The sequence below is a fragment of the Schistocerca nitens genome, chromosome 2 (genome assembly GCF_023898315.1).
Source record: "Schistocerca nitens isolate TAMUIC-IGC-003100 chromosome 2, iqSchNite1.1, whole genome shotgun sequence".
NCBI lineage: Eukaryota > Metazoa > Arthropoda > Insecta > Orthoptera > Acrididae > Schistocerca > Schistocerca nitens.
The window spans coordinates 867,643,882-867,652,594 of NC_064615.1; positions in this window are offsets into that span (position 1 = coordinate 867,643,882).

The window sequence follows — 8,713 nt, forward strand, 5'->3', positions numbered from 1 at the left end:
TAATTGGTCATTGTACGTGCAGCTAACAGCAGAAACGAAAATCAACGGAAAAGAAAACGATGTTGGAAGGGGAGAATGTTTAAAGAAGGCACACGGACGAAGTTGAAGTTCCCTCACCGTAGAGGGGCGATAGATTGCAGACATGTACAAATAGTAATTGTATTTCCTGTCAAGAGTGGAAGCTAATATAAAAAAATGTTGGCTTTCTGCTTATGTTTTGAATGTGTACATGTTGGATGTCAGGGCCACATATCCGATGGAAGACTTTTCAAGAAGACTGCTTTCCACAAAGCAATAATAGAAAATAAATTAAACATTATTCCCCAGAATCTCTCCCAACCCGGAAAATTTGAGACCATATGTTTCAATAGCAGATGACGCATTTCCATTGACAAAAATATCATGAAGCCATTTTCTGGACAATTAGCGAAATCACAGGTGAGACTGCCGACTTTCTCCAGCTGGTCATATTGTCGAAAATGCATTTTGAATAATGTCCTCTGTGTTCCATCATCTTTCGGGCGTGCACTCGGGACAGCGACAAGAAGAATTGTCGCTGTCCCGAGTGCACGCCCGAAAGATGATGGAACATTATGTACGCCGGGAAAACTTCAAGAATCACAATGTCCTCTGTTTTTAGAGATATTAGGAAGTCTACGTTGCTTAAAACAGAGATTGCCAAAAAAGTAACAAAGGGCTATAAGTTGAAGCAATGAATTAAGAATAGTGTCACAGCCAGGACATAGACGCAGGTGTCCTACTTATGTGGGGGATGTGCTGGTTATTAAACTACAGCTGCACAGACTACTGAAGTCGAGTGCCCTCCCTAACAAAAACTTGAAACTTTCTGCTCATTTAGGTTCAAATGGCTCTGAGCACTATGGGACTTAACATCTATGGTCATCAGTCCCCTAGAACTTAGAACTACTTAAACCTAACTAACCTAAGGACATCACACAACACCCAGCCATCACGAGGCAGAGAATGCTCATTTAGGGAGATCACTGGACCTAGGTAGTTTGTGCAGCACTCTTGGCCACAAGGCAATGGCTACTGCACCTCCCTAGTATCTGGAATCCGTCACTCCTCGGCTTCTACTATTTCAGGAAGAACAGTATTTCCCGCGCACCAAAACCAACGCAGTCACGTGGGTCTGTGGGCATGCAGTACAATACTTATTTCACGATGGACCTAAAGATGTATTGGACTTTTGGAACTACCTACAAGAACGTCATTGCAAGATTGTGTGGAATCCAAAATATGGACATTATTTTTGTAATTACTTAGGGAGCGCCCTACGTGACTCTCCACGCAGCTGGATCACCAACAGGAAGCAGAAGATACCCACTGACTGAGATGACAAGAACATGTCCGATTATTATCGGTGGAATAACATACGACATGCGTGAATATGTACCTGGGTGATGAAGCGCGTACGAAACACATTTTACTTTTCCTCATATATATTACCTCGGTGTAGGAGAGTACCGAGATATTTGTTTTGTTTACTCAGAGCACGATGCGGTGCTAGGTACATTTATTTTCGGTGTGGTATAAAGTAAATACAAATTTCAGATATATTTAAAAATAAATAAGTATATAAAAATTAAAAAAATAAAATAATTCCCACAACTGATTTCCCCTCATCATCCCTGATACCTTGACCGGCGAGGGCGACACTGTGGCCAGTCTTCGGGTTACGCCCTTGCCCACTCTGCCCTCTCCACACTCCCTTCCATGCCTCCACTCCACAAAAAAAGTGAGATCTGTGCAAAAAAAATGCTATGGTGGTGTAATAGCTGCTAAATACGCAGAAGATCTGTGATCCAGCCTCATATGTGGCACAAATTTTAGCTTCTGTCGTTATCGAAGATAAAGTTGAGACTCATATGTCTCCGGAAAAATGTTATTCCATCAGCCCAATAAGTAAGCAAAGCTTGTACATGTATACACAATTTTTTAAGGCAGAGGACAACTTGCAGAATAAATAATTCACCTCCAACGAGTTTTGACAAAGACGTAGTTGTTCTTGGAGACTGGATAGAAGGTGCCTGCGATTATACAGGTTTATGCAATTTAGAAAGAATATCTCGAAGACCATCCAGTGATGCACAGTTCAACGAATGTTTCATGACGCCACAAGGAAAGGTTGAACGGCAGAACGTGTACCGATAGAAGCATACTAGGTACTACAACGTATATCAATTGTGTTGTACTTTAATGTACATTAATATATGCAAATAAACCGAATTATGCAAAAGAACTCAAACTTTTTAGTTACTTTGTTCCTACAAACTCTTTTGTGTGATCTACTGCAGTACAACAAAATTTTGAAACTGCTATCGCATTTGTGGATTATATATTTATTCGAATGCATCTGGTGCAAGGTGCTATATGGAGCCTGTTGATTACAACGACAACAATTTAAAAAACTGAGATTTTCTATGAACAGAATAAAATTTAATAATTTACAAATAAACTTACTGATAATTTGATGACCATGGATTGATATACTACAGCAGTCAGTTACCAAATACGTGTAGTTATTAAAATATCGAGACACTTACATGCGAGCTGGTTCCGTCACATAGAGAATGAATTTCAATGATTCATATTCGTACCATTTCCTTTACATATTAGGGACTGAGCCGTTTTCTATTCTATGCATGGGAGTGTTCACAGTGAAATGCACTTCTCAGATTCTTAATCTTTTTCTTCGCAATGCACTCGTCAATTTCATATTTTGAAGCGAGGCTTCGCAGAACGACTCTTTTTACTAGGTTATTTTTATAACTGCTTTCACGTACGTTCCACGGCACCTTGGAATGTCTGTAGTCGTCGATGAACTCTAAAAGACTTTTCGCTGGACCAGTCCATGTTTTCGAATTTAGCGCTACTGCACAGAAAATGTCTCACGCGAATCCACTCAGCTCAGTAGCTAGCTGCGGCAGCTTGTGGCATGACATAAAGTGTTGCCCACGTCGTATGAATCGTGCGACTTCGTGCCTCGTTGTAGCTTGTGGCAGTGTTGCATGACAAAATGTTGCAAGCTGTAGCCCCAGCATAAACGAGGCCTAAGACAGACCTCCGCCAAGGGGCATGTGTCCACAACTCACCTACTAGCAATGTCGCTGGAATTGATAGTGGTCAAGCAAAATCTGTTGGGACACAACAAATTAAACCGAAGCTAGGAAAATTCCTTCGCCCTACGAGGCAACAGTCCTCTGACTAGGTAAGCATACAGTGATCTCAATGCCAGGGAAAATTAGTTTGATACCATGTCGCTTTAGTCTGCATATTTTCATTACAGATGTCTGAGAATAGAAAAGGTCTCTGGAACCATGCAGTTCTTAAATCTTTCCAGGAAGAAATTCATCATCAACAGCCTGCAAAATAAAACTATTCCCTCTCTTTTGAGAGACACACCTTTACACCGTCTTAGCGAAACGCCAGCTAACGCAACAGATGTTGAACAAAAACGTACCGCTTTAAAAACACGATCAAAAAGACTGTGAAGACGGTCATTGGTTTCGGTGCATAGAAGAGAAATGATTGGTTTGATGACAACAATGAAGTGATTAAGAAGTTTATAACTATCGTGCATTCAAGATAAAATGGAACTATATGGTTCCAGAGACATTTCCCAGTCTCAAACATCTGTGATTGACATATACAGACTGAAGCGACGACTGAAAATTGCTATCAAGGTCGGGATTTGAACCTAGCTCTCCTGTTCCCTAGGCAGATGCGAAAATCACTACGACACACTGGCAGAGTGACTGTGCACAACTACATTAATTAACCCAGCAAGCCTCCCTCCTCAGTCCAAGTTCCCATTTACGGCTCAGCGCCATTTACGCCTCGAACAGCATTGCAAAGGCTCTCCAACTGTATTGGAGTAGCACTTCAGCATCGATCGAAATGGAGGTCCTACCTGAAACTCAGGAATGGGACCCGGGTTCAAATCCGAGCCTAGGTACTAATTTTCATTCGTCGTTTCAGTCTGCACTTGTAGATCACAAATTTCTGAGACTTGAAAAGGTCTCTGAGACCGTATAGTTTCATGTGATCAAAACACCTATGCCTGTGTTTCAGAGAGGATTCCCATTTCGTTCGATGCTAAGGTACTGTTTCAATACAGCTGCCGTTTAGGGGCAATACCAAGTGGGCTGAGACCTCATGGGAATTTGGATTGTGGAGAGAGCGGTGCTAGGTAGTCAGTGCAGTTACTCAAAGATATTGTGTCAGGGTGGCGCGTGTGCCTATTGAGCACGAGATTACGATTGAAATTTTGTACATGTTACAAATTTTCATTCGTCCCTTCAGTCTGCATACGTCTGTCACATTTAATTAATGATGAATTTCATCGAATTTCAGAATACTATTCGGAGTGGCCAAAGATATTCATCAAATGATTCGAATATTTGCGTACAGTCTGATTCCAACATCTGAAATGCAAATTATATTTTACTGGGACACCCTCTCGTTGTCAGGACAGGGTGGTAGTCTTCCCTACCGCACGCCTTGTGGTAGCCTAGGGAAACGTTTCTGCTCCTCACACCATCCTGCCACTGTAGATGTTCAATACTCGTAGGTCGACTTTTTTCCTTCTTACACGATGCATGACATGATATTTTCTCAGACAACCAACATTCATATGCGGTTTCCAAATGACAAACGCGATGCATAAAATTTCCTCCAACCTACTTTGTGCTATTGTACTGATTTGCGCAGGACATAGCACAGTTCATAGCAGTTTGACGTCATTGTGTTTCAGGTTTGATGGCCAGCAGTGTTCGTATAGATTCATTCGTTTCCAGTATTACAATATAATTTTAACTGTGCCACGCAACTTTGTTTGTCAGGGATTTGTTAAATGTGGTGTTTCTAAGTGCAGCGTTTTCCATGTTTGTGAGTAATGGATCATTTTAAAGTGCTATACTAACCACCTCAGAAACTACATACGTCGTCATAATCCCGGCGACTAGCTGCACCAAGTAAAAGTGTCAAGTACATGTAAAAACGAGTCGTACGAAGACGATCTTTCAGTGCCTCGAAACCTAAGTGATGGAAGAATAAATATTTCGAAATACCATTAAAGTGATTGGTCACATAATTAATATAAAGCGTCCGATAAAATTTATAAAACTCTTACATGAGACCAGTATTCACAGTGATTCGGCATTTCTGATAGAAAATCGTTTTGTTAAGAAGTCCACTAGAAATTCATGTTAGCGTGACAGTATTTTTCTGGCGTGTTAATCTAAGTTTTTCGTTAATTTATATTATCTATTTTACGTGAAATATATAAATCTTTGAGTGCATAAGTGTTGTAGATGGGGTAGTCGTGCGGTCTAGGGCACGTTGCTTCAGTCCGCGCGGCTTCCTCCATCGGTTTTTCGAGTCTTCCCTCGGGCATGGTGTGTGTGTTGTTCTCAGCGTAAGTTAGTTTAAGTTCGATAAAGTAGTGTGTAAGCCAAGGACCGATGACCTCAGCAGTTTGCTCCCATAGGGACTTAACACAAATTTGCAATGTTGTAGACGTACATTTTCTATTACATTGGTGCTATGAGAAGGCGGATTAATATCTGTGTAAAATCAGAGGAACAGAAAGTTGAAGGAAGGTGGGAGAAGTGCACCGTACCGTGTGGATTATAGTAGCTAATAAATGAAGTGAGAGGAACAAGAGGAGCAGTTTTATTTTTGCACATGCTAGTGGACTTTACTTTACTTTTCCGTGTCCAGATCAAATTTTATTTTTCCAATTGTTAGCCACCGCTACGGCTTTGTCGTTGGCTTGTAGCAGGTCACTAAAACTGCAGGGCTCCGGCAGTAGTCGGCACATGAGCAGATGTGCCTCATCTTGTACCTCTCCGCATCCGCAAAAAACGTCGTCATCGTTAGTCAGCAGTCCCCACTTGCACAGATTAGTTTTGCATCTGGGTACACCAGCCCTCAGTTTATTTAGTGTTCTCCACACTGTATAAGGAAGTTTGTTTTCAGCTGCCATTTGCTCTTTTGGTATTATCTGCAGTGCGGTTTGTTCATTCTCCCATTTACGGACTCTATTATCTTCCTGTGAACCGTCAAGGATCTTGGTTCTTGCAATAAAGCTATTTCTAGACTTAAGCCTCCGAGCCTGAGTGACGTGCCCATTCAGTGGGTGTCGAGAATCTGTTTCTTTCTTTGTTCTTGTTGTGTCTAGTTCCTACAGCATAGACACAATGAGGTAGCTAGGTGCACGCTAAACTAACGCAGACGGGCTTGAAGTTCTGGAACATGAGACTTATTAATGAATAAGAAGAAAAGTACGTAGATGTTACTTAACTTTTATTCTCTTGTTGGAATACATCTCTTGAATAGTAGTAAGCTATAAGCACTGATACAAATGGCGCCTTGCTAGGTAGTAGCTATGGACTAAGCTGAAGGCTATTCTATCTGTCTCTCGGCAAATGAGAGGAAGGCGTCGTACTTCTGGTCGCAAGCAATGTCGTCCGTACAACTGGGGCGAGGTCTAGTCCGTGTCTCGTGACCTGCCATGTGGTGGCGCTAGGATTGGGATTACACAGTGGCGACACGCGGGTCCGACATGTACTACAGGACCGCGGCCGATTTAAGTTACCACCTAGCAAGTGTGGTGTCTAGCGGTGACACCACAGTTCTCTCAGCGTCTGCTGCCACCTGCCTTCTCATCTTGGATGGGGCAATTCCAGCAAGTAGGTACAAATTACCCGTTGGTGTGGGTCTGAGACAGCCTGTAACAATTCGCATTGTCTCATTTACACTTGCATCAACATGTTTAGCATGTGCAGATGCTTCCCATACTGGCGCTGCATAGTCTGCTGCAGAAACACACAGAGCAAGTGCTGATGTTCTCAATACTGATGGTTGAGCTCCCCATTCATAGTTTGTCAGCCTGCGGATGGTGTTATTCCTGGAGCAGACTTTAGCCTTGGTGTTTTGGCAATGCTGCTTGAAGGAAAGCGTTCTGTCAAGTACAACCCCAAGGTATTTAGGTGTTGGACAGTGCTTTAGCTTCTTACCTTGCCATGTAACGTCGAGCTCAACTCCAGCATCTCTATTGCGCAGATGGAAAGCACATGCTTGGGTTTTGTCAGGGTTTGGCTTGAGGTGATTGGCGTCGTCGTATTGAGCCAGTTCTTCAAGCGCTCTAGAGAGATTTCCAGATGTTGCATCAAAATTGGAGCCCTGGACCACCACAGCTGTGTCATCAGCATATACGAACAGTCTTGCATCTTGAGGTATAGGTTGGTCATTAGTGTACACATTATAAAGGATGGGAGAAAGTACACTTCCGTGTGTAAGCTATTCTTCTGCAGTCGCCATCTACTGTTCTTACCATTTAGGGAGACATAAAATCTTCGATTCTGGAGAAGACTACCAATAACCACCGTCAACCTACAGTCCCCTGTGAGGTGATATAGTTTGCGCAATAGCTTTCTGTGGTTTACCGTGTCATATGCAGCAGTAAGATCTATGAAAGCTGCTCCAGTTGCTAATTTTTTTTCAAACCCATCTTCTATATGTTGCGTCAGATTAAGTATTTGCCCACAACAAGATCTTCCTGGTCTGAAACCGGCTTGTTCCTTTATGAGCTTTCCATCTATAGTTTCTGCCACCCGGTTGAGAATCATCCGCTCCAATATCTTATAGAGATGGCTTAGAAGTGGCACTGGTCTGCAACTTTTGGGGTCCTTTATCTCCTTGCCAGGTTTTAGTAAAGCCACCACTATCGCCTGCCGCCATAGTTTTGGAATATTCACCTCTTTAATGCAGGTGTTCATGCTACTGGAGAGAGGAATGGATGTGAATATCCTCATCCGGCCATCCAGACTTAGATCTTCCATGGTGTTCCTAGATCGTTCCTGGAAAATGCCGGGTTGGTTCCTTTGAAAAGGCACTGCGGATTTCTTTCTCCGTCCTTCCGTAATGCGAGCTTTTGCTCCGGCTCTAATGAACACGCTGTCGACGAGACGTTAGAGTCCAATCTCCCATCCTTCCTTCCTCCTGGGCTGTGAACAGAAGAATTTATGCTCTCTGACTTGGAAAAAGGTATTGATACTGTGAACTGGAAACTACTCTTTAGAACTATGAAGAAAATAGGACTGGAAGGATAGAAGGATGATTAACCAACTGCATCAGAACCAAAACACTAAAGTAAATATCAGCGAGGTAGAGGAAGAGCTCAGGATTAGAGAAGGACTAACACAAGGATGTCCTCTGACTTCGTATTTAATTAATGTGTTTATTGAGGAAGCTGTTCAGATGTTTGTGTGTGTGTGTGTGTGTGTGTGTGTGAATACCTAAGGGACCGAACGGTTGAGCTCGTCGGTCCCTAGACACACACACCACTTAAACCAACTTATACTGAGAACAACACACACACTCATGCCTGAGGGAGGGCTCGAACCTCCGGCGGGAGGGGCCGCGCGCGCCGTGACATGGCGCCTCAAACTGCGCGGCCACTCTGCGCCGTGATGTTCAGATCATGAAGGAGAAAACAGAGGAGTAAAAGCCGATGGTGAAAGGATGCCTTGTGTCTGGTTTGCTGATGACGTCGTAGTAGTTACAGACTTTTAAAAAGAAATAGAAAGAATGCAGCAAGTCCTATCAGACCCTGTTAAACTATGGAAATTAAAAGTGAACAAACGGGAAACGAAAGCAATGGTGGTACGAAATAATATGTAAGATT